The sequence below is a fragment of the Oryctolagus cuniculus genome, chromosome 1, assembly GCF_964237555.1.
Source record: "Oryctolagus cuniculus chromosome 1, mOryCun1.1, whole genome shotgun sequence".
Classification (NCBI taxonomy): Eukaryota; Metazoa; Chordata; class Mammalia; order Lagomorpha; family Leporidae; genus Oryctolagus; species Oryctolagus cuniculus.
In genome coordinates, this window is record NC_091432.1 from 130,270,106 (window position 1) to 130,296,354 (window position 26,249).

The 26,249-nt window shown below is 40.7% G+C and overlaps 1 pseudogene; it reads left to right on the forward strand.

Annotated features, from left to right (window-relative positions):
• The window catches only part of LOC103345036 (la-related protein 4B pseudogene), a 42,015-nt pseudogene extending 25,973 nt beyond the window's left edge, over positions 1-16,042 (forward strand).
• Positions 16,043-26,249: the final 10,207 nt, after the last annotated feature.

Sequence of the window (26,249 nt, forward strand, 5' to 3'; positions counted from 1 at the left end):
CTGAGATCTCACTCACAGAGATCTTTTGCCAGAGTGTCTTGGCTTTCCATGCCTGAAATACTCTCATGGGCTTTTCAGCCAGATCTGAATGCCTTTAGGGCTGATTCTGAGGCCAGAGTGCTATTTAGGGCATCTGCCATTCTATGAGTCTGCTGAGTATCTCACTTCCCATGTTGGATCACTCTCCCCTTTATTTATTCTATTGGTTAGTGTTAGCAGGTACTAGACTTGCTTATGTGCTCCCTTTGACTCTTAGTCCTTTCATTATGATCAATTGCGAACTGAAATTGATCACTTGGACTAGTGAGATGGCATTGGTACATGCCACCTTGATGGGATTGAATTGGAGTCCCCTGGTATGTTTCTAACTCTACCATTTGGGGCAAGTCAGCTTGAGCATGTCCCAAATTGTACATCTCTTCCCTCTCTTATTCCTACTCTTATGTTTAACAGGGATCACATTTCAGTTAAATTTCAACACTTAAGAATAACTGTGTATTAATTACAGAATTAAATCAGTCATATTAAGTAGAACAGACAAAAAAACTACTAAGAGGGATAATGTATTAAGTTGTTCATTAACAGTCAGGGCTATGCTGATCAAGTCACCGTTTCCCATAGTGTCCCTTTCACTTCAACAAGTTTCCTTTTTGGTGTTCAGTCAGTTGTCACCGATCAGGGAGAACATATGGTATTTGTCCCTTTGGGACTGGCTTATTTCACTCAGCATGATGTGTTCCAGATTCCTCCATTTTGTTGCAAATGACTGGATTTCGTTGTTTCTTACTGCAGTATAGTATTCTAAAGAGTACATATCCCATAATTTCTTTATCCAGTCTACCGTTGATGGGCATTTAGGTTGGTTCCAGGTCTTAGCTATTGTGAATTGTGCTGCAATAAACATTAGGCTGCAGACCACTTTTTTGTTTGCCAATTTAAATTCCTTTGGGTAAATTCCAAGGAGTGGGATGGCTGGGTCGAACGGTAGGGTTATCTTCAGGTTTCTGAGGAATCTCCAGACTGATTTCCATAGTGGCTTGACCAGTTTGCATTCCCACCAACAGTGGGTTAGTGTCCCTTTTTCCCCACATCCTCGCCAGCATCTGTTGTTGGTAGATTTCTGAATGTGAGCCATTCTAACCGGGGTGAGGTGGAACCTCATTGTGGTTTTGATTTGCATTTCTCTGATTGCTAATGACCTTGAACATTTTTTCATGTGCCTGTTGGCCATTTGGATTTCCTCTTTTGAAAAATGTCTATTGAGGTCCTTGGCCCATCTCTTAAGTGGGTTGTTGGTTTTGTTTTTGTGGAGTTTCTTGATCTCTTTGTAGATTCTGGTTATTAACCCTTTATCTGTTGCATAGTTTGCAAATATTTTTTCCCATTCTGACGGTTGTCTCTTCACTCTCCTGACTGTTTATTTTGCAGTACAGAAACTTCTCAATTGGATGCAATCCCAATAGTTGATTTTGGCTTTGACTGCCTGTGCCTCCCAGGTCTTTTCCAGAAATTCTTTGCCTGTGCCAATATCTTGAAGGGTTTCTCCAATGTTCTCTAGTAACTTGATGGTGTCAGGTCGTAGATTTAGGTCTTTAATCCATGTTGAGTGGATTTTTGTGTAAGGTGTAAGGTAGGGGTCTTGCTTCATGATTCTGCACGTGGAAATCCAATTTTCCCAGCACCATTTATTGAATAGACTGTCCTTGCTCAAGGAATTAGTTTTAGATCCTTGATCAAATATAAGTTGGCTGTAGATGTTTGGGTTGATTTCTGGTATTTCAATTCTGTTCCATTGGTCTATCCTTCTGTTTCTGTACCAGTACCATGCTGTTTTGATTACAACTGCCCTGTAGTATGTCCTGAAATCTGGTATTGTGATGCCTCCGGCTTTGATTTTGTTGTACAAGATTGCTTTAGCTATTCGAGGTCTCTTGTGCCTCCATATAAATTTCAGCATCATTTTTTCCAGATCTGAGAAGAAGGTCTTCGGTATCTTGATTGGTATTGCATTGAATCTATAAATTGCTTTTGGGAGAATGGACATTTTGATGATATTGATTCTTCCAATCCATGAGCATGGAAGATTTTTCCATTTCTTGGTATCCTCTTCTATATCTTTCTTTAAGGTTTTGTAATTTTCATCGTAGAGATCTTGAACGTCCTTGGTTAAGTTTATTCCAAGGTATTTGATTGTTTTTGTAGCTATTGTGAATGGGATTGATCTTAGAATTTCTTCCTCAGCCATGGCATTGTCTGTGTATACAAAGGCTGTTGATTTTTGTGCATTGATTTTATACCCTGCTACTTTGCCAAACTCTTCTATGAGTTCCAATAGTCTCTTGGTAGAGTTCTTTGGGTCCCCTAAATAAAGAATCATGTCATCTGCAAAGAGGGATAGTTTGAGTTCTTCCTTCCCAATTTGTATCCCTTTAATTTCTTTTTCTTGCCTAATAGCTCTGGCTAGAACCTCCAGAACTATATTGAATAGCAGTGGTGAGAGTGGACATCCCTGTCTGGTCCCAGATCTCAGTGGAAATGCTTCCAACTTTTCCCCATTCAATAGGATGTTGGCTGTGGGTTTTTCATAGATTGCTTTGATTGTATTGAGGAATGTTCCTTCCAAACCCAGTTTGCTTAGAGTTTTCATCATGAACGGGTGTTGTATTTTATCAAATGCTTTCTCGGCATCTATTGAGAGAATCATATGGTTTTTCTTCTGCAGTCTGTTAATGTGGTGTATCACATTGATTGTCTTGCGCACATTAAACCATCCCTGCATACCAGGGATAAATCCCACTTGGTCTGGGTGGATGATCTTTCTGATGTGTTGTTGCATTCTATTGGCGAGAATTTTATTGAGGATTTTTGCATCTATGTTCATCAGGGATATTGGTCTGTAATTCTCTTTCAGTGCTGCATCTTTTCCCGGCTTAGGAATTAAGGTGATGCTGGCTTCATAGAAAGAATTTGGGAGGATTCCCTCTTCTTCAATTGTTCTGAATAGTTTGAGAAGAATTGGAGTTAGTTCTTCTTTAAATGTCTGGCAGAATTCAGCAGTGAATCCATCTGGTCCTGGGCTTTTCTTTGTTGGGAGGGCCTTTATTACTGTTTCAATTTCTGTCTCAGTTATGGGTCTGTTTAGGTTTTCGATGTCTTCCTGGTTCAATTTAGGTAGGTTGCATGTGTCCAGGAATCTATCCATTTCTGATAGGTTTCCCTGTTTGCTGGCATACAAGTCCTTGTAGTAATTTCTGATGATTCTTTTTATTTCTGTGGTGTCTGTTGTTACGTTTCCTTTTTCATCTCTGATTTTATTGATTTGGGTCTTTTCTCTTCTTTTTTTAGTTAGTTGGGCCAATGGGGTGTCAATTTTGTTTATTTTTTCAAAAAACCAGCTCCTCGTTTGGCTGATTTTTTGTAATGTTTTTCTTGATTCAATCCTGTTGATTTCTTCTCTGATTTTAATGATTTCTCTTCTCCTACTAGATTTGGGTCTGGTTTGCTGTAGGTTTTCTAGATCCTTGAGGTGAATAGAAAGCTCATCTATTTGGTGCCTTTCCAATTTCTTGATGTAGGCACCTATTGATATAAACTTTCCTCTTAACACTGCTTTTGCTGCGTCCCATAAGTTTTGGTATGTTGTGCTGTTATCCTCATTTACTTCCAGAAAGTTTTTGATTTCTCTTTTGATTTCTTCTATGACCCATTGTTCATTCAGGAGCATGTTGTTCAATCTCCATGTGTTTGTGTATGCTCTAGGGATTCCTGAGTTGTTCATTTCCAACTTCATTCCTTTATGGTCTGAGAAGCTGCATGGTATGATTCTAATTCTTTTGAATTTGCTGAGACTTGCTTTATGGCCTAGTATGTGGTCAATCCTAGAGAAGGTTCCATGTACTGCTGAGAAGAATGTATAATCTTTAGCTGTAGGATTGAAAGTTCTGTAGATATCTGTTAGATCCATTTGGGCTATAGTGTCGTTTAAATCTACTGTATCCTTGTTGATCTTCTGTCCTATTGATCTGTCTATTTCTGAGAGTGGAGTATTGAAGTCCCCCAGTACTATTGTATTGGGGTCTAAGTCTCCCTTTAAGTCCGTTAACAAATCTTTTAGATAAACCGGTGCCCTGTAGTTAGGTGCATATACATTGATAATTGTTATATCTTCCTGTTGAATTGATCCCTTAATCATTATGTAGTGTCCCTCTTTGTCTCTCTTAACGGTTTTTGTGGTAAAGTTTATGGTGTCTGATATTAAGATGGCTACGCCTGCTCTTTTTTCATTTCTGTTGGCATGGTATATCTTTTTCCAGCCTTTCACTTTCAGTCTGTATGGATCTTTGTTGGAAAGATGTGTTTCTTGTAAGCAGCAAATAGATGGGTTTTGTTTTTTAACCCAATCAGCCAAACGGTGTCTTTTAACTGGACAGTTCAGGCCATTCACGTTCAATGTGACTAATGATAAGTGGTAACTTTGCCCTGCCATTTGCCAAAGATAAGTTCTAATATATGCTTTGAATTCCCTGTGATCTTTTGCTGTGAGCTTTCCTTCCTTGGTTTCCTTCCTTTACCTTCTTTCATATTGATGACCGTGTTTCTTTGTTTCTGTGTGTAACACATCTTTAAGCATCTTTTGCAGGGCTGGATGAGTGGCAACAAATTCTTTCAATTTCTGTTTGTTATGAAAAGTCTTTATTTCACCTTCATTCACAAATGATAGCTTTGCAGGATATAATATTCTGGGCTGGCAGTTGTTCTCTCTTAGTACCTGGGCTATATCTTGCCATTCCCTCCTAGCTTGTAGAGTTTCTGATGAGAAGTCAGCTGTGAGTCTGATTGGAGATCCTCTGAGAGTAATCTGACGTTTCTCTCTTGCACATTTTAGGATCTTTTCTTTATGTTTCACTGTGGAGAGTTTAATTACAACGTGCCGTGGTGAGGGTCTCTTTTGGTCGTGTTTATTAGGGGTTCTGTGAGCTTCCTGTACTAGGATTTCTCTGTCCTTCTCCAAACCTGGGAAATTTTCTGCTAATATCTCACTAAAAAGGCCTTCTAATCCTTTCTCCCTCTCCATGCCTTCAGGAACTCCTAGAACCCGAATGTTGGGTTTTTTAATAGTATCCTGAAGATTCCCGACAATATGTTTTAGATTCCTAATTTCCTCTTCTTTTCTTTGGTCTGACTGTATCCTTTCCTGTTCTCTGTCTTCTAAGTCCGATATTCTCTCTTCTGCTTCTCCCATTCTGTTTGTAAGGCTCTCTATTGTGTTTTTCATTTGATCTATTGAATTCTTCACTTCAGTCACTATCCCAGTTTCCTGTTGTACTAGTTGTTTCGTTTCATTTTGATTCCTCCTTAATATTTCATTTTCATGAGAGAGATTTTCTATCTTGTCCATTAAGGATTTCTGTAGTTCAAGAATTTGTTTTTGAGAACTTCTTAATGTTCTTATCAATTTTTTGAGATCTGCTTCTTGCATTTCTTCTATGTCATCATCCTCATAATCTTGAATTGGGGTGTCTTTTTCATTTGAGGGCTTCATGGTGACTTCCTTGTTTTTATTACCTTGGTTTTTGCGTTTGTTATTTGTCATATTGGAGATATTTGGTTTCTTCACTGTGGTGCTTTTTCTTGTTATACTATGACTCTAGATTAAGTGGACTGTTTTTGATGGAGCCTTAGGGCTTGAGATGGGTGTGGCCTGAGAGCTCTGTTTGGTGTGCCAAAGGTGACACTCCCAGGTTAGGCGTGGTAAACCTCTCTCTCTCTCTCTCTCTCTCTCTCTCTCTCTTTTTTTTTTGATTCAACAGGGAAGTTATTCTGCACAGCTGAACAAATTTGGAGGTAGTTAGCAGGCAAATGATATACCCACAGGAGCCAGAGATCAGAAGCTCTTTCCCAAGGACCACACAGGGAATCTGTTCGGCCCTTAGAGTGGGCTCAAATTCTCCTTCAGTCTCCCACTGGGTTGCCAAAGTTACGGAATTGTAGCGTCTCTGGAGAGTGCTCACGTGAATTCCGTGAGTTCTCTCCCCCACCGTCTCTTTTTTCACAGTCTCAGTTCAGTAGCACCATAAATTTACTAAGTCCTAATCTCCTGTTAATTCGCCCCACCCAGAGTCAGGTTTTACTGCTAGGCTCAGGGCCGGTGCAGACCTGAGGTCGCTCTGCTTATGACGTATGTCCAAGATGGCGCCTGCTCTTTGTCTTGCTCGCCCTTGAGAGGTGAGCGGAGAGAGAGAAACCCGTGTCCGTACCAGTCACCTTTTTTTTTTTTTTTCCCTCTCTCTCTCTTCCAGTTAGCTTGGTGAAGTCCCCCCCGCCCCGGGGGTCGTTCCCTCTAGTCTCCTCTCTCCGCTTGCCTGCCGGTGTCTCGGGTTATTGAGGTTCGGCTCACCTCGCGTTCCAGCGCTGGTGTGTTGAGTCTGCCGCTGATGTCCCGAACTGTGGGCTCCCACGCTCTCCACGCAGGTCTCTAGAATTTCAATTTATTTTAAAGTAGTCTATAATAATTTGTCTTATATCAATGATTCATGTAAACAAAAAAGTTCCTTGTCTTTTATAATTGTTTTTCAGTTACAGAGCTCATTTTTATTTGTTTTTCTTAGAAATAATAATTACTCCATTTCTTCTGTTGTACAGTTTAAGGAAAGAGAAACATAGCTATTCATGAAGGAGAAAACTAACTTTCTGTTTTTTTTATGTTTTTTTTTTAATTTTTATTTAATGAATATAAATTTCCAAAGTACAGCTTATGGATTACAATGGCTTCCCCCCCATAACGTCCCTCCCACCAACAACCCTCCCCTTTCCCACTCCCTCTCCCCTTCCATTCACATCAAGATTCATTTTCGATTCTCTTTATATACAGAAGATCAGTTTAGCATACATTAAGTAAAGATTTCAACAGTTTGCTCCCACACAGAAACATAAAGTGAAAAATACTGTTTGAGTACTAGTTATAGCATTAAATCTCAATGTACAGCACACTAAGGACAGAGATCCTACATGAGGAGTAAGTGCACAGTGATTCCTGTTGTTGACTTAACAAATTGACACTGCCAAGGCTATGGAAGCCCCCTGAGTTCACTGACTCTGATCATATTTAGACAAGGCCATGGTCAAAGTGGAAGTTCTCTCCTCCTTCAGAGAAAGGTACCTCCTTCTTTGATGACCCATTCTTTCCACTGGGATCTCACTCGCGAAGATCTTTCATTTAGGTTTTTTTTTCCCCCCAGAGTGTCTTGGCTTTCCTTGCCTGAAATACTCTCATGGGCTTTTCAGCCAGATCTGCAGGCCTTAAGGGCTGATTCTGAGGCCAGAGTGCTGTTTAGGACATCTACCATTCTATGGGTGTGCTGTGTATCTCACTTCCCATGTTGGATCATTCTTTCCCTTTTTTTATTCTATCAGCTAGTATTTGCAGACACTAGTCTTGTTTATGTGATCTCTTTGGTTCTTAGTCCTATCATTATGATCAATTGTGAACAGAATTTGATCACTGGGACTAGTGAGATGGCATTGGTACATGCCACCTTGATGGGATTGAATTGGAATCCCCTGGTATGTTTCTAACTCTACCGTTTGAGGTAAGTCAGCTTGAGCATATCCCGAATTGCACATCTCTTCCCTCTCTTATTCCCACTCTTATATTTAACAGGAATCACTTTTCAGTTAAGTTTCAGCACTTAAGAAGAATTGTGTATTGATTACAGTATTCAACCAAAAGTATTAAGAAGAACAAACAAAAAAAATACTAAGAGGGATAACATATTAACTTGTTCATCAACAGTCAGGGTGAGGTCTGATCAAGTCACCGTTTCTCATAGTGTTCATTCTTCTTTAACAGGTTTCCTTTTTGGTGCTCAGTTAGTTGTCACCTATCAGGGAGAACATATGATATTTGTCCCTTTGGGACTGGCTTATTTCACTCAGCATGATGTTTTCCAGATTCCTCCATCTTGTTGCAAATGACTGGATTTCATTGTTTTTTACTGCTGTAGAGTAGTGTGATTTAATGCTATAACTAGTACTCAAACAGTATTTTTCACTTTGTGTTTCTGTGTGGGAGCAAACTGTTGAAGTCTTTACTTAATGTATGCTAAACTGATCTTCTGTATATAAAGAGAATCGAAAATGAATCTTGATTTGAATGGAAGGGGAGAGGGAGTGGGAAAGGGGAGGGTTGCGGGTGGGAGGGACGTTATGGAGGGGAAGCCATTGTAATCCATAAGCTGTACTTTAGAAATTTATATTCATTAAATAAAAGTTTTAAAAAAAAGATTTGCTGCATAATAAAGTCAACTATTAACCTTAAAGCTCCCTTTCACTGGTTCATTCCCCAAATATCTGCAATGGTCAAGATTGTGCCAATATTTAAAGTGGGGTCAAGAACTCTATATATGTTTCCCAAATGGGTGGCAGAAACCCAGTAGGTTGAACCATCACCATTGCTTTCCAGGGTGTGCATTAACAGAAAACTGGAGTATGGTTCTGGATGAAGATATCAAACTCATGCACTGTAATGTAGGATTCAGGCATCTAACTACTAAACCTGCCTGCTCCTCTTATCCATATTTTTAAAATACATATAATATATGAAGAGTAATTTTATTTACTTTTAGTTGTGGATTTAAGATTTTTTTAAAATAGTTATTTATTTATTTGAAAGTCAGAGTTACACAGAGAAGGGAAGAAAGAGAGAGTGAGAGAGAGCACACAAGATCTCCTATCCACTGTTTCATGCCCCAAATGGCCACAATGCTCTGGCTGGAACCAGGAGTCAGGAGTTTCTTTCAGATTCCTCACATGGGTACAGGGGCCCAAGAACATGGGCCATCCTCCACTGTATTTCCAGGCATATTAGCAGGGAGAAGGATTGGAATTGGAGAAGCTAGGTCTTGAACCAGCACCCATAAGAGATGCTGGTGTCACAGTCAGTTTCTTTACCCACTATGCCACAATGCTGACCCCCTGGCTATAGATTTAAAAGGCATGTAACAATAAAAAATAATGTTACATGACAATTTTTGGAATGACTGTTGAGATGGCATTAAGTTGGAAATATTCTGTTTCCCATTTATTAGATAGACTGGATTAAGAGACAAGGAAATGAGACAGGCACTATGGCATAGGAAGTTAATCCTCCTCCTGTGGTACTAGCATCTCATATGGCACTGTTTGGTGTCCTGGCTGCTCCACTTCTGATCCAGTTCCCTGAAAGGGACACTAACCCACTGTTGGTGGGAAGGCAAACTGGTTAAGCCACTATGGAAGTCAGTCTGGAGATTCCTCAGAAACCTGAAGATAACCCTACCATTCAACCCAGCCATCCCACTCCTTGGAATTTACCCAAAGGAAATTAAATTGGCAAACAAAAAAGCAGTCTGCACATTAATATTTATTGCAGCTCAATTCACAATAGCTAAGACCTGGAACCAACCCAAATGCCCATCAACAGTAGACTGGATAAAGAAATTATGGGACATGTACTCTATAGAATACTATACAGCAGTCAAAAACAATGAAACCCAGTCATTTGCAACAAGATAGAGGAATCTGGAAACATCATGCTGAGTGAATTAAGCCAGTCCCATAGGGACAAATATCATATGTTCTCCCTGATTGGCGACAACTAACTGAGCACCAAAGGGGAAACTTGTTGAAGTGAAATGGACACTATGAGAAACAGTAACTTGATCAGCTCTTGTCCTGACGGTTGATGTACAATGTAATACTTTATCCATTTTAGTATTTTTTTTTGTTCTAGTACCATTGGTTGAACTCTGTAATTAACACACAATTATTCTTAGGTGTTAAATTTTAACTGAAAAGTGATCCCTGTTAGGAATTTGGAAAACATTATGTTGAGTGAAATAAGCCAATCCCAAAGGGACAAATACCACTTGTTCTCCTTGATAGGTGACAACTAACTGAGCACCCAAAAGGAAACCTGTTAAAGTGAAATGAACACTATGAGAAACGGTGACTTGATCAGACCTCACCCTGACTGTTGATGAACAGCTTAATATGTTATCCCTCTTAGTATTTTTTTTGTTTGTTCTTCTTAATACTTTTGGTTGAATACTGTAATCAATACACAATTCTTCTTAAGTGCTGAAACTTAACTGAAAAGTGATTCCTGTTAAATATAAGAGTGGGAATAAGAGAGGGAAGAGATGTGCAATTCTGGACATGCTCAAGCTGACTTACCTCAAACGGTAGAGTTAGAAACATACCAGGGGATTGCAATTCAATCCCATCAAGGTGGCATGTACCAATGCCATCTCACTAGTCCCAGTGATCAATTTCTGTTCACAATTGATCGTAATGATAGGACTAAGAACCCAAGGGATCACATAAACAAGAATAGTGTCTGCAAATACTAGCTGATAGAATAAAAAAGGGAGAGAATGATCCAACATGGGAAGTGAGACACACAGCAGACCCATAGAATGGCAGATGTCCTAAACAGCACTCTGGCCTCAGAATCAGCCCTTAAGGCCTGCAGATCTGGCTGAAATGCCCATGAGAGTATTTCAGGCATGGAAAGCCAAGACACTCTGGGGGAAAAAAAAAGACCTAAATGAAAGATCTCCAGGAGTGAGATCCCAGTGGAAAGAACGGGACATCAGAGAAGGAGGTACCATTCTCTGAAGGGAGGAGAGAACTTCCACTTTGACCATGGCCTTGTCTAAATATGATCAGAGTCAGTGAACTCAGGAGGCTTCCATAGCCTTGGCAGATTATGACAAGAGCCTAGGGTGATTACTGATGCCATAAACAAGAGTGTCAATTTGTTAAGTCAACAACAGGAATCACTGTGCACTTACTCCTCATGTAGGATCTCTGTCCTTAGTGTGCTGTACATTGAGATTTAATGCTATAACTAGTACTCAAACAGTATTTTTCACTTTATGTTTCTGTGTGGGAGCAAACTGTTGAAATCTTTACTTAATGTATGCTAAACTGATCTTCTGTATATAAAGAGAATCGAAAATGAATCTTGATGTGAATGGAAGGGGAGAGGGAGTGGGAAAGGGGAGGGTTGCGTGTGGGAGGGACGTTATGGGGGGGAAGCCATTGTAATCCATATTCTGTACTTTGGAAATTTATATCATTAAATAAAAGTTAAAAACAAAAAACAAGCAGGGTAAGATGACTCAGGTGCATGTGCCCCTGCACTCACAGGGGAGACCCAGAGGTGATCCTGGCTCCTGGCTTGGGATTGGCGCATTGTGGCCAATTGGGGAATGGACCAGATGATGGAAGAGCTCTCTCTGTATCTCTTCTCTTTGTCTAAAACTCTGCCTCTCAAATAAATAAATAATAATAGTAACAGATACAAAGAAAATAATAACTGATTATTGGAAATCCCAGAGAAGAGAGAAGGAAGTCCTCACCACAAAAGATCAGGCTAAGACCATCATATTGCAGCAATTCAGGAATCTCAGCTTGTCTGGAATGGCTTCTTATTTATGACAGTGAACACAATGGAGATAGAGGTGAAAGACCTGCACCTGCTGAACCCCAGGTTTTGTATTTAGACTGTTCAATCTGAAGAGTGCTGGTCACTGTTTCATCATCCTCTCCACCTTAACACAAACAGACATAAGTCCCATTTATTATTTGCTACATAAGCAACACCATATACTTTAGCGCTTTGCCTCTTCCAATGTTCAGTCATTTTGTGGAGGAACTTAAGGTTCCTATCAGAGAATAGTTAACTCATGGTCATAGTTGTTATGTCAGAATTAATTCATGTTTAGCTGTCTCATAATGAGTTAGGAGATGCATTTGAAACTGATAAGGAAATAGTTCTGTATTCTTAAGTTCAAAAATTTATAATCATGTATAATTTCCCACTTTACTCAGACATCTACAGGTTATTTCACAGCATAGCTGTGACACTCCCATAAATTGAAATGACTGACTGTTCAGATTGTGTACATAACCCAGTGATTGTGTGGGAAAGACATGTGGAAGGCCAGCACAGGAATATAATTGAGGGTTATCCCAACCATGGTTTAAATTTTCTATCCATAGAGCCACCCACTTGGTACAGTTATGACCTTCTCTCCTAGACATTGGTACAGATGGCCTTGGCTGAGCAAGGATGTCCATCTTTTAGGAGTTAGTCACATTCAAGGATATGGTTATGGATGTCACCAAGGAAGTTCAGGCCCTGCTTGAGACATCTGAGAGGAAGCTGTACAGGACATGATTCTGAAGAACATCTGTTTTATGAGCAGTAAGACATATGGATTCTAATTCAAGGAAGAGTTTTTAGGAAAAAAAATGTAGCATTCACTTATCTAACATTTTAACCCTCAGGTATTCACCCAAGGGAATTAAAAATACATATTATAAAATATTTTCCCAAATCTGCCAGTAGGCAAGGAGACAAGACCAGAGAGTCCTGGATTATATAAAGCAAACGGTCATAAATGAGATTAAAATAAAATCAGAGAGATGTTTTTCAGATATAGGATAGGATTGAAAATTGGGAGACAGATTCAGTTTAAAGTGAACCATGGTTCTTCTGAGGTAAAGCAGGACTGAGGCTTTTAAAATAAAGAAAGGGGGGGATGTCCAGATTTGCATTCTTTGAATACATATAGGATAGGATGAATGCACTGGTTTGAATTGATGCAGGAACTAGCATGTGATTCAATAGTTCAAGCTGCTCTTCTGACATTGACATCTCATACAAGAGTGCAGGTTTGAGTCCTGGCAACTCCTCTTCCAATCTAGATTCTTGCTAATCTGTGGAGAAGGCAGTGGATAATGGCCCAACCATTTCTGTCAACCATATGGAAGACCTGGATGAAACTCCTGGCTCCTGTCTTTCATCTAATTCAGCCCTGATTGTGGAGGGCATTGTGTAGTAAGCCAATAGATGAGTGATTTCTGCTGCTTGTCTTTCTCAGTCTCTCTGACTTTCAAATAAAAACTAAATTAAAAATTAAGGAGTGGCCATTTGACATAGTGGTTGGACCACTGCTTGGGATGCCTGCATCCCATGTCAGAGAGCCTGGGAAAAGTCCCAGCTCTGCTTCTGATTCCAGCTTCATGTTGGTGTGCATTCTGAGAGACAGTGATGAGGGTTAAAGGAGTTGAGTCCATGCCACCTTTGTAGAGACCCAAATTTTGTTTCAGGTTGCTGGTTTGAACTTGGTACTGCCCCAGCTGTGGTATAAAGTTGGGGGGTGAACCAACAGATTTGAGATACACCCCATCTCTACTTTTCAAGTACAAAAATAAAATAATTATTTTTAAAGAGCAACAGGGTTTCAAAACCTTTAAAATAGAAAGATCAAGCTGTTTCTGAAGTATCACAAATATATTCACAAAAAGAAATGCATAGTGAATATTATTCTATTTTTTGTGCAGTCTCCACACAGGCATGTAGATGCTTAGAAGGGGACAAGTTTTACAACTTCGGCCTAATAGGAATTGGGCAAGGTTTAGCTTGCATAATATTTTATGCTGTCCCTGCTTTACTAACATGATATGGATATTGTCATCTTAAAATTTGGTCATTTTAAGAGTAGTTAATTTTGAAATTATCTCAAACTTACAGAAATACCATGAGTCCTATTCATTGAGAATGCCCAGTTATTATCCTTAAGTAATTTTGCCCCTGACCCACCTCAAGCTGGGTCCCTCCAGTGTTCCTTTATGAGAAAATGTGGGCCCTGTATTCTCATCGGAAGCACCCTGGTCCGATGCTGGGCTCTGCTCAGTCTCCCATCTGCGCTATGATGGATGCTATCAACTTGGTATTTAGTGAATTTCTGCTAGATTGATTCACACACAACCTTTTAAGGATTTATTTAGGTGTGTTCTCATGGGAAGGGAAGGAGTGTTGGGGATCCGGAGTCTCGAGGTTGAGACATTTTTGGCCACTGCACCCGACCCATGCCCACCCTTCCTCCCTTCGTCCAGCCCAGCTCTGCAGTGCCGCCTCTTCCTACAGTCTCCCTCCTCAGCTCTCCCCGTGTGTTGAGTGGTCGCTGGGCACCAGGGCTGCTGCAAGGAGCATGCCGGAGGCTGGTCGTGTTGGGTGGGCGGCACTGGTAGCATTCTGAAGTTTACATTAAACTTCTCCCAGTGAAACCCAAGACTTCTGGTCAGGATGCTAAAGTTGTGGCTGAACTGCAGGCACAGCGAGGCTGAGAGGGCAAGGACAGCTCTCATCTGATGAATGGTCCTATATCTCAAACCACTTCTCAAAGAAGTTCCATCCCAGCTTTGAGTCAGGTGCCAACAACTAAGGTTTCAGAGCTAAACCCTAATGTGAAAGTGTGGGGGACTCATGTTACATTTGGAAGCAAGTAGTGCAGCTGTCAGTTTGAGTGCTGCATAGGAGGAGACAGCTGGCCTTGGGGCTAGATGTCAATGGTGATGGTGACAAAAGTCATGAGAATGCAGCATTACCAGACTTAGATGAGTCAAAACAGACATGAATACTTTGGATCTGGATCATGCAGAATACGGATCTCTACCTGAAAATAGTAAAACAAGGAGGAATGAATCTCAACCAGAAAGCCAGGAAGACTCTCAAGAAGTACTTAAAAAAATTGGAATTCTGTTTATCCAGGGAGACTCTCGCTAGTGCCATGTATCTTACATCACAGATGGATGATGATCAGTATGCTCTAATTACAATGGTAGCTAACCTTGACCATATCAAGAAACTCAGTACTAGTGTGGATTTGATTGTTGAAGTGCTGAGATCTTTACTTTTAGTCCAGGTGGATGAGAAGGGAGAAAAAGTAAGCCCAAATCAATCGTTGCATAGTAATATTGGGAGAAATATCTGAATCTATTCCTGTGGAAGAAGTAGAAGCACTATTTAAAGGAAATAATTTACTGAAATTTATAAACTGTGAATTTGCCTATAATGATAATTTATTTATTACATTTGAAACAGAATCTGATGCACAACAGGCTTACAAATACCTGTGAAAAGTCAAAACTTTTCAAGGGAAACCAATTAAGGTGCAGCTAAAAGCAAAGGCAATAGCTATAAACCCACTTTTGCCAAAGAATGGATTTAGATCTCACGACATGAACCTTTATACACAGCCAGGTTACACATCATTTATTTACCTCAAGTATACAGTCCCCGACAACAGTTGCCTCTGCACAGCCTGACTGCCCCCCATTGTCAACAATGCATAGCTATTTCGATCCACCCCTGGTAACTCTATTTCCAAATACTGGATTTATACATGGGTTTTTACGTCTCCAACCTTCAAGCCTGCAGCCTCTCCTCTGACTTCACTCAGACAGTATCCTCCCAGAAGCAGGAAAAAATCCTTTGGCTATTGGAAGAAAAGGGAGAAGTTTACAAGCAGACAAACTCAGTCTCCAACACGACCAAAGCCTCCATCACCAAACTTTGAACTGGGGTTGTCCAACTCCCCCCCATTACCTGGAGCTGCAGGCAATTTGAAGCCAGAGGACTTGTTTGAAAACAGGTTATCTAGCTTGATAAAAGGGTTATCAAAGGAAAGGAGCCTCAATGCAGATGCAAGTAGGAATGTTATTCCTGTAGTGGTCCCCAGAGAGCCCTCACTGCTGGCTTCTTGTGCTGTATCAGCAACATATGAACAATCCCTCTCCCCAGCCCATTTACCTGAGGATCCCAAGGTGGTAGAAAAGCAGAGGGAAACCACAGTGTGGACAGACTGCCTTCTGTCCTTACTACAACTGCGTGTAAATTGGTGCAGGTGAGTGGAGCTGCCACAGAATTGCGAAATCCCAGCTACATGGAGATTTGTCAGAGAACGAGTAAAGAGCTGCCTTCTTCCCCACTGCAACCCCCAAAAGGACAAAAGTCAAATGTTGACAGTTGTAGGAAGGAGGAGAAGAAGCTCACTGCACCTGTGGAGAAATAGAGGAAGCTCCTGCCCTCAAGTCCACTCCCGGAGTCCCCAAAGACCAGAGGGGGCAGCCTGGGCCCCAGCCCTCACCCCCAGCTGTTGGAAAGTGTCTTCACAGAGGACAGAACACTCCCCCCAAGTCTCCTCAGTGAAAATCCTATGTCTGGGAGCGGTTGCATAGAGCTGCATTAGCCACAAATGAAACACTCTTCCCACTCAGTATGAGAATGAGTCGCTGGTTAGGCGCTTGCAGTGTCTGTGAGCCCCATGGAATGCCTGCAAGTTATTTTTTCTTCTGAGAGTCAGATTCTCCCCCTCTTGAAAAAAAAGCTGTTTTTCAGGATTTAATTAGCATAAACCTTATTTTTGGTTGATGGTTAACTGGAGGTGATGTGTAAGTCTGATTTTTTTTCAGGGTAGAAAATGCATTTATCCCAATAGATTTGTGTTTTTTGTTAAGCCTCCGTGTGGTTCTGAATGCAAGCTATATATAGTAAATTTTTCTAAATTAAGGGAACTATGCTACTTTAATTTTTTTAAATCATATTGATCTAGAAGTGTATATCTCAGATGCCCCAGCAGATAGATGAGGGATGGCAAGGGTGGCCTTGGCCTCAAGGCGGAAAGGGGTTGGCAGTGTCAGGTTGCTGACACACTGGCATGGGAGCTGTGCTTTCATCTAAACTGTTAACAAGTGAGTCTAGCATTTAAAAATACATATAAATGTACATATAGGCCTTTTTGGATCCAGTGGGCAGAAAGAACCTGCAGAGTGCACCCTAGAAAAACCTGAAAGCTTTGAGTTTTGACATCCTGCCAGCAAGTAGCCAGCTTCTCCCCTCAATTGCAAGTGGCTACCACCTAAAATCAATTCAAAACATGTGAATAGAACCTAAATGAAAATATACTTTGTTGGCCACTGACACATTGCCAGGATGTTGTATCATGGAGTGGTTTTGATCCCTGTGAGCTGGCTGCTCTGGCTCTTGGCCTAGTGCACCTGCTCCATGCACATTTCTGTTCATGTTCCACTGGCCCTGGGTACTCTCTCAGAAGAGTCCTCATCTTAACTCCATGAGGATGTCTTCCTGAACCTCTGCATCAGCACATGGATTTAAAAGGTATGCAATGGTGAGAGAATGGTGTTTGTGGTTTTATTCCCCTCTTTGGCTGGTAGAGAACAAAAATTGATGCTCTTTTTACCTCCAAGATGAGGGTCTCATTGATCCACTTTTAGAAGTGTTGTACTTCTGAACAAGGATGCACTAAAGTTACCAAGTTTATAATAAATTTAAATATAAATTATTTTGTTTTAAATTGCCTAAAATTTTTCTTTCTTTCTTTATTTACTTGACAGATAGAGTTATATAAGTGAGAGAGAGAGACAGAGAGAAACATCTTCCTTCCATTGGTTCACCCCCCCCCCCCCAAATGGCTGCCACAGCCAGAGCTATGCCAATCTGAAGCCAGGAGCCAGGTGCCTCCTCCTGGTCTCCCATGTGAGTGCAGGGGCCCAAGCACCTGGGCCATCCTCCACTGCCTTCCAGGGCCACAGCAGAGCGCTGGACTGGAAAAGGAATAACTGGGACTAGAACCTGGTACCCATATGGGATGCCAGCGCCGCAGGTGGAGGATTAACCAAGTGAGGCACGGTGCTGGCCCCCAACATTTTTAAGTATCCTAAGCAGCAGACATTAAAATATTTCCTGCTACATGTAACCATACAGTTTATTCCATGAAATGTTATTTAACAAGACTGAGTTTTTTTTTAAAAAAATATTTCCATCCAATATTTAAAGACTTGAATTGCATTTAAACTTGAAAATGACTTTGCCTTAACTTTTGTATAAGACAGCTTAGAGTTCATGGGGACTCACCCCGGGTTGGCATGAGTGGATCAGAATTACTCAGTTACTGTGTGGATATTTTGTCGCTAGCTTGACTGAGTAAGCATACCATAGTACAAGAACTAGCAGTAGTTTTTGTAATATACCTTAAGGATCTTAAACAGTTGATCTTTTTTCCGATTGTTGAAAAGTCCTGTAAATGCAAATAGTTGATACTGTATTAAGTATGTGCACTTTGGGAATGTGCTTTGCTTGTACAGTTGTAAATAATCATAACTTATTAAAAAATGTTCCTGAGCCTAGGGAGATTACTGATGCCATAAATAAGAGTGTCAAATTGTTAAGTCAACAACAGGAGTCACTGTGTACTTACTTCTCATGTGGGATCTGTCCTTAATGTGTTGTCCAATGTGAAGTAATGCTATAACTAGTACTGAAACAATATTTTACACTTTGTGTTTCTGTGTGGGTGCAAACTGATGAAATCTTTACTTAATATATACTAAATCAATCTTCTGTATATAAAGATAATTGAAAATGAATCTTGATGTGAATGGAATGGGAGAGGGAGTGGGAGATGGGAGGGGTGTGAGTGGGAGGGAAATTATCGGGGGGAAAAGCCATTGTAATCCATAAACTGTACTTTGGAAATTTATATTTACTAAATAAAAAAATGTTCCCTACAGAGAAAATTTGATAAAATTATTGATGTATTATAAATGTTGATGTTGAGCTGGATGTAGATATACTTAATGCTGTGGTTTGAATATTATTTTAATTTGTTGAGTTTTTTTTTTCCATTCTCATAATGGTGTGTTGAACTAATTTTGCCTCTTTGCTGCAAAAGGGAAATGGGAAGTTTTATTAAAAGCCATGAGATGTTTTTATACTCTCTTTCAAAATATGGAAATGCATATTAGTCATATTTAATGTGAAAGTACAATATAGTAAGCAGAAACTGGTAGGATCTTTAAGCCAAAATGGAAAATGATCTACTAATTCGAATCATATATTACTAAGTGTTATTATCCTACCAGAGGAAAATGCCTGGTGTCTCTCACTGTTTCCTTCAGAGAAGTAGTCATTATTCAAAGATGTAGAAATACACATATTGCTAATAAGTTTCAAATGCCTGATAAAGGAATGGGAGAATTAATTTCTTGGTAGCTGTCAGATCGCTGGACCGAAAACTCAGAAATAATTGACCTCTTAAAACCAAACCAAGAGATGCTGTAAACACTCAAAGGGCAAGCTCTGAGATCTGGGGCCCTTTGTGTCACTTCTTAGGAGGAGGTGCCAGGGTGTGCTCAGCTATCCCCGTCCCCATGCACCAGTGGGTCTGTAACAGTAAGTCCTTTCCCCAGTGTGTGAGCTTTGCAGCACGATGTGGGTATGATTAGAACCAACTATGGTTGGTTGTTTGCAAGCTAAAAGGCTAGAGCTCAAGAGCAGCATGCAGGGGAACAGTGGGCATGTGGAGTGGCATCATCACAGAGAAGGGGCTGTTCTGGTGGGTTCTTCTGCCAGCGGACGAGGTCAGTACACTGTAATTACCACTTAGCCAGTGACCATCTGTTGTATCCAGAGCCTAAACCTTGCTTAGAAGTGATTTTTATAGTAAAGGTGATACGCCAAATAACTTTTTTAAAAAAAGATTTATTTATTCAAAATCAGAGTAACATAGAGAGAGGAGAGGCAGAGAGTAAGAGGTCTTCCATCTGATGGTTCACTCCTCAATTGGCCATAACATCCAGAGCTGTGCCATTTGGAAGCCAAGAGCCAGGAGCTTCTTCTATGTCTCTCTTGTGGGTGCAGGGGCCCAAGAATTTGGGCCATCTTCTACTGCTTTCCCAGGCCATAGCAGAGAGCTGAATCAAAAGTAGAGCAGCCAGGTCTTGAAGCAGCACCCATAAGTGATGCTGGCATTTCAGGCCAGGGCGTTAACGCACTGCACCACAGCACCAGCCCTGCCAAATAACTATTTAATGTCCAATAAAAAGCCTGTCTGATATTGCTTTTGAGATGTTCCACTCATAAAAAATGGGAGTTTTCACAATAGGAAGCTGTGATGGCACATAGAGACTGTTGCTATTTCACATACAGCTAATGATATGTGGCTTTTGTACATTTTTTACAATTCAACTCATTCTTTTCCCCACCCCCAGCAGTACCTCAAGTTATAGAATCAGAGTTACAACAATCACAAATGATATTTTAACTTGTAAAATTGTGTGATGTTACTTACCGTTTGAAAATATAGAAATAAGGACCTGGCCCCATTTCACCAGACATGAATTTCAAATAGAGTAGTTGTTCTCTTGAGAATTGGTGTCATGATGTTTCTGAAAAGTCCTTCCTGTCATCGCATCACTGGTCACCACTAGTCAGTGGTGTGAATGTTTCATGTTGCTGTATTGGTCAGGATGCCTGCAGTTTACATTTAAAAACTGGTTCAGTGTATTCCAACAGGTGACGAATGTTGCATACCTGTCATTGTGTTGCCTTCAGTGAGTTGTGGGTTTTGGGGGCTTCATAGCCTGTTACACAGAAAGTAGCAGACAATCAAAGATTTAAGGAGCAGTAACAGTTGCCAGTTCACAAAATGGGAGTGTAATATGGAAGCTTTCTTGAGGGTTTTTGTTTTTGTTCTACTTCTTTTCGTTAAGACTGGAATCAAGCTTACATGTAAACTATTGGCAATTTAAGTTTCCTTTTGTGTCATTCAGTGTAAAACTGCCTAATTTGGAAAAAAAAAAGTAGGTTGCGAAAAGTAGATTTAGGCACTGCTTATAAAAGCATTTATTTATTTTCAAGGCATAATGACAATATGAGAGGAATCTATACCTACATCTATATCTACATCTATTTCTCTATATTTCTATATCTCTGTATCACTATCACTATCACTATCACTATCACTATCACTATCACTATCACTATTTCTAGCTATCTACTGGTTCATTTCCAAAAGGAATGCAACAGTAATTTCTTTGTCAAGCTGAAGCTAAGAGGGAGGGACTATATCCTCATCTTTCACATGGGTGGCAGGGGTCCAAGTACTTGGACCATGTTCTGGGCCTTCCCAGGTGCATTCACACTATGCTTGATCAAAAGCAGAGAAGCTGGGACTAGAAGCAGCACTCTGATGTGGAATGCCAGGGTAGCAAGCAGTGGCAGAATTTATTGCACCACAATGCTAGCCCTATATACAAATTGTTATTCCTTTTCGGAATGTGTGGACTCTTACTAAAAAAAATTCTAATATTATGCCAGTATCCCATTTTTTTATATTTTTTTAAATTTTTTATTTAGTTAGTTATTTTTTTGACAGTCAGAGTGGACAGTGAGAGAGAGACAGAGAGAAAAGTCTTCTTTTGCCATTGGTTCACCCTGCAATGGCCGCCGACGCTGGCCGGCGCACCGCGCTGATCCAATGGCAGGAGCCAGGTGCTTCTCCTGGTCTCCCATGGGGTGCAGGGCCCAAGGAGTTGGGCCATCCTCCACTGCACTCCCTGGCCACAGCAGAGAGCTGGCCTGGAAGAGGGGCAACCGGGACAGAATCCGGCACCCCGACTGGGACTAGAACCTGGTGCGCCAGTGCTTCAAGGCAGAGGATTAGCCTAGTGAGCCACGACACTGGCCCAGCATCCCATTTCCTATTAAATTTTCACCCAGTACCTTTGATACTGGATTCCTTATTTTTAATCATCAACATTATGAAAGGTTGGTGTTTTAATTCCCAATATTGTTTCTCTATTCATATTTTGATCTAGCATCAAAGCAAAGGGCTCACTTTTCTTTCCCAGTTATTTTGTCATTATGACTCTATTATTATGAGTTCTTTGATTCTTATCTTGTTAAATGTGTTATAGTCTGAAATTACATGTTCTGATGCTCAAGTTATCCCAGATCCTAGTGGAATCTTCTTCAATACACCAAATTAAGACCCTAATACCTAAAGTTAGTGTAAATACCAATCTAAGAGAAAAGACTCACTAAGTCTTATCTCCCTTCTCTGAATTATATTTCCCTTAAAGGTCCCATTTCTGTCATCAACTCTTGTTAGTAGCTATCATTGAATATTTACAATTCAGCAGTACTCTCCTAAGTTTTCTCTGGAGATCAGCACAGTTCCAGCCATTGTGGCCATTTGGGGAGTGAACCAAAGGACAGAAGACCTTTCTCTCTGTCTATCCCTCTCACTGCCTGTAACTCTACCTCTGAAATAAATAAATAAAATCTTAAAAATAAACCTTTAAATTCCACAGAACACACAATATAACTAAATTGTTTACCAACACAACCTCATTCCTTGATAGTGGCCTAACTCAGAGGAGATGTGTAATGAATACTTATCTCTGGGTAAAAAGTAATGATCATGACCATAAAAAAGATTGCAGTATAGCTCAGCTGAGCAGGTGAAGGATAGCATGATACTGTGAGTTGGTCAATAGCAACACAAAAATACAATAAGTGATTATTTAAGATGCCTGATATTAAAATAGTGCACTCAGAGAATTTCATCATGACAGCTTCCATTTTGGACTACACCTTCAGCCTCTAATTTTCTACAGCATGAGCAGCAGTGTGGGCCATGAAGGATTCTTGCTGGGAGAGATAAGAGGAAACTTCTAGCATCAGTGATGCATACATTAGCAAGACAGAATTTCTGCAAATAATTGAAATCCATAACCATCAGCTTTGTTCAAAACTTTGTTTTCCATGACTGTGAAAGTGAAATTAAGGGAAGAGATTTGAGACAGAATTCTTAAAGATAATGAAAGAAGGTTATTGACTGGTACATAACTTGGCAAACCTGTAGCAGCAGGTTTTATATAAGGAACAGATCACCCATCAACAGCTCACTCACACCATCAATGTGCCCAATCTTGTCTTCTCCTCAGCTTCACCTCCACTCTCAGAAATTTTATTCCTGTGTTAGAATTTAGGCTCTCTTTAGTTCAATTTGAAGGTATAATTAGAGGATATCACTACTCCCAATCTAACTAATACTAGCAAGCAAAAATCCAGTGTCTTCAGTGTCAAACACCTTTCAGTATTATGCAAAACTTATTAAAGGACAGGATACTGGCATTTTTACAATGATGGAATAATAAAAATCGTTAGGGCAATTTATCAGATTTATAATGCACATCAAGAGAAAGTGCTGACAGGGCGTGCAGGTATAAAGCACAATGTGCAATTTGTTGAGTATTGTCAGGGAGAAGTGAAAAAATCAAGATAAATCATGCTGGGTAACAATATATGGGAACAAGAAGAGTTCAGCAAGCAAAGTTCAGCAGAGAAGCACCACATGGAAGTATGGAATCATTGTTTATTCATTGGATGCCCTATTCTGGGTTCACAGTTGGGAGGTAGAAATACACTTGGAGATGCAGAGGTCCTTGATCCTCTTCATGATGACTTCTACCCAATCAAGACAGTATTCTTAGCAATCTCACATGGAAGCAAGTGTCTGTATGCCTTGTCCTCAGCTGTGGGCTCTTTCAATTATGTTTCCACCAGTGCTGGACTTAAGTATCCTGCAAGTGGAGCAGATTTTCTTCTCCAGAAGAGCAGCTGGAGACAACAGTGGGGAATCAGGTGTCAATGATTGTGAAAATTTCATTGACCCTACAGAGCCCTCTAGTGGTGAATAGTCACATTCAAATGATTCATGACCCATGATATATCCCAATGAGGACCCCAGCAATACTCAGACCTCCCAGAGTTAATTAAACTAAACATGCTGTCCTGTTAGCACACCTTCTCTCGCTTGTTATTGAGAGAGGCACTTGGGGACTTAATCTAGGAGAGCTTCCTTGCCAGATGCTTTGACCCCCAAGAGGAGAGTTCTTGAACACAGTAATCCTAAGCCTCTTTTTCCCTGGTCCATGTCCTTGGATGCAATGTACAAGCTTCATGACACAGAAAAAAAAATTAACAAAAAGAAAGAAAGAAAAAAGGAAAAAGAAAGAAGAAAAGCAAAAGTAATAGAGAAAGAAGAAAGAAGAAAGAAGAAGAAAGAAGAAAGAAAGAAGAAAGAAAGAAAGAAAGAAGAAAGAAAGAAGAAAGAATGAAAGAAAGAAAGAAAGAAAGAAAGAAAGAAAGAAAGAAAGAAAGAAAGAAAGGAGGGAAGGAAGGAGGGAAGGAAGGAAGGAAGGAAGGAAGGAAGGAAGGAAGGAAGGAAGGAAGGAAGGAAGGAAGGAAAATTGTGTGGTGGGGCAACTCATGGGTCTACCATAAATTTAAATAAAGTGGGGGCTGGTGCTGTGCCATAGTCATTAAGCCTTTGCCTGTGGCACTGGTATCCCATACATGTGCCAGTTTATGTCTTGGCTGCTCCACTTTTTTTTTTTTTTGACAGGCATAGTGGACAGTGAGAGAGAGAGAGACAGACAGAAAGAAAGGTCTTCCTTTTGCTGTTGGTTTACCCTCCAATGGCTACTGCAGCTTATGCTCTGTGGCCCGCGCATTGCGCTGATCTGAAGCCAGGAGCCAGGTGCTTCTCCTGGTCTCCCATGTGGGTGCAGGGCCCAAGGGCTTGGGCCATCCTCAACTGCACTCCCGGGCCATAGCAGAGAGCTGGCCTGGAAGAGGGGCAACTGGGACAGAATCTGGCACCCCGACCGGGAATAGAACCCGGTGTGCCTGCGCCACAGGTGCAGAATTAGCCTATTGAGCCATGGCACCGGCTGCTCCACTTTCAATCCAGATCTGTGCTGATGACCTGGGAAAGCAGTGGAAGGTGGCCCAAGTTCTTGGACCCCTGTACCCATGTGAGAGACTCAGAAAAATCTCCTGGCTCCTGGCTTTGGATTGGCCCAACTCTGACCATTGTGGCTATTGGGGAGTGAACCAGCAAAGGGAAGGACTCTCTGTCTCTTTCCTGACTGTTTGTCAAATAAGTAAGTGAATTTTTTTTAAAAATAGATAAAGTGAAATTTTTCTGTGTAATTTCTGTTCTATAAAGTAAATCAGAAATTAGAGACTAAGCATAATTGGTTTTCCAAATTTCTATAAATCAAAAATTTACCTCTTGTAGATTCATGCAGTAAAATTTACCTTTTCAAAGAGGAACAAGTTTAACAAGAGGCTTCAAAGATTTTTCTATGATGAGCCAAATTCACTTTTGTCAGAAAAAAATTGTAAATTTTAGGAAGGCTGATTAGAATAAATCAGATATGCCTTCTATTCACATGACTTTGTGAGATTAAGAAAGAGTGCTTTATTTCAACCTTTTTATTTTGGACAGGCAGAGTTACACAGTGAGAGAGAGAGACAGAGAGAAAGGTCTTCCTTCTGCTGGATCACACCCCAAATGGCCACTATGGCCAGCGCTGCACCAATCTGAATCCAGGAGTCAGGTGCGTCCTCCTGGTATCTCACGTGGGTGCAGGGCCCAAGGACCTGAGCCATCCTCCACTGCACTCATGGGCCACAGCAAAGAGCTGCACTGGCAGAGGAACAACTGGGACAGATCTGGTGCCCCAACTGGAACTAGAACCTGGAGTGCCAGTACTGCAGGCGGAGGATTCGCCTAGTGAGCCATGGAACTGGCCTGTTTCAATCTCTACTAGGCTGATGAATATTATCACTTGAAATGTTTTCATTTAAAACCAAATTCTAATTACCAATAATTAATCATTCAAATTAGTACATGATAATATACATTAATTATTTTTCTTTTAGTACATCATAGTGACAAAAGTGCAGTAGTAGCACATTTATAGTCTGTTCTGGAGTCTTTATTAAAATATTTTTTTTCTGTTCTGCTTTCTTAGTTTCTCTTTTAAAAAGTTATTGATTTACTTACCTGAAAGTCAGACTTTTCAGAAGAGAGAGAGGGAGAAGGGGAGAGAGGGAGACAGGGAGAGTATAAAGTACTGTTTGAAGATTACTTTTTTTTTGACAGGCAGAGTTAGACAGAGAGAGAGAGAGAGACAGAGAGAAAGGTCTTTCTTCCACTGGTTCACCCCCTAAATGGCCACTATGGCTGGCATGCTGAGCCGATCCAAAGCCAGGAGCCAGGTGCTTCCTCCTGGTCTTCCATGTGGGTGCAGGGCCCAAGCACTTGGGCCATCCTTCACTGCCTTTCTGGGCCACAGCAGTAAGCTGGACTGGAAGAGGAGCAACTGGGACAGAATCCAGCACCCCAACCGAGACTAGAACCTGGGGTGCCTGCGCTGTTGGTGGAGGATTAACCAAGTGAGCTGTGGCGCCAGCCCTGAAGATTACTTTTACAGTTAATCGTCATAGTACAACACATTAAGGACAGAGGTCCTACATGGGGAGCAAGTGTACAGTGACTCCTGTTGTTGATTTAACAATTGACACTCATTTCTTATGTCAGTGATCAACCAAGGCTCTTGTCATGAGCTGCAAAGGCTATGGAAGTCTCTTGAGTTCACAAACTCTGACCTTATTTACACAAGGCCATAATCAAAGTGGAAGTTCTCTCCTCCCTTCAGAGAAGGGTACCTCCTTCTTTGATGGCCCTTTCTTTCCACCA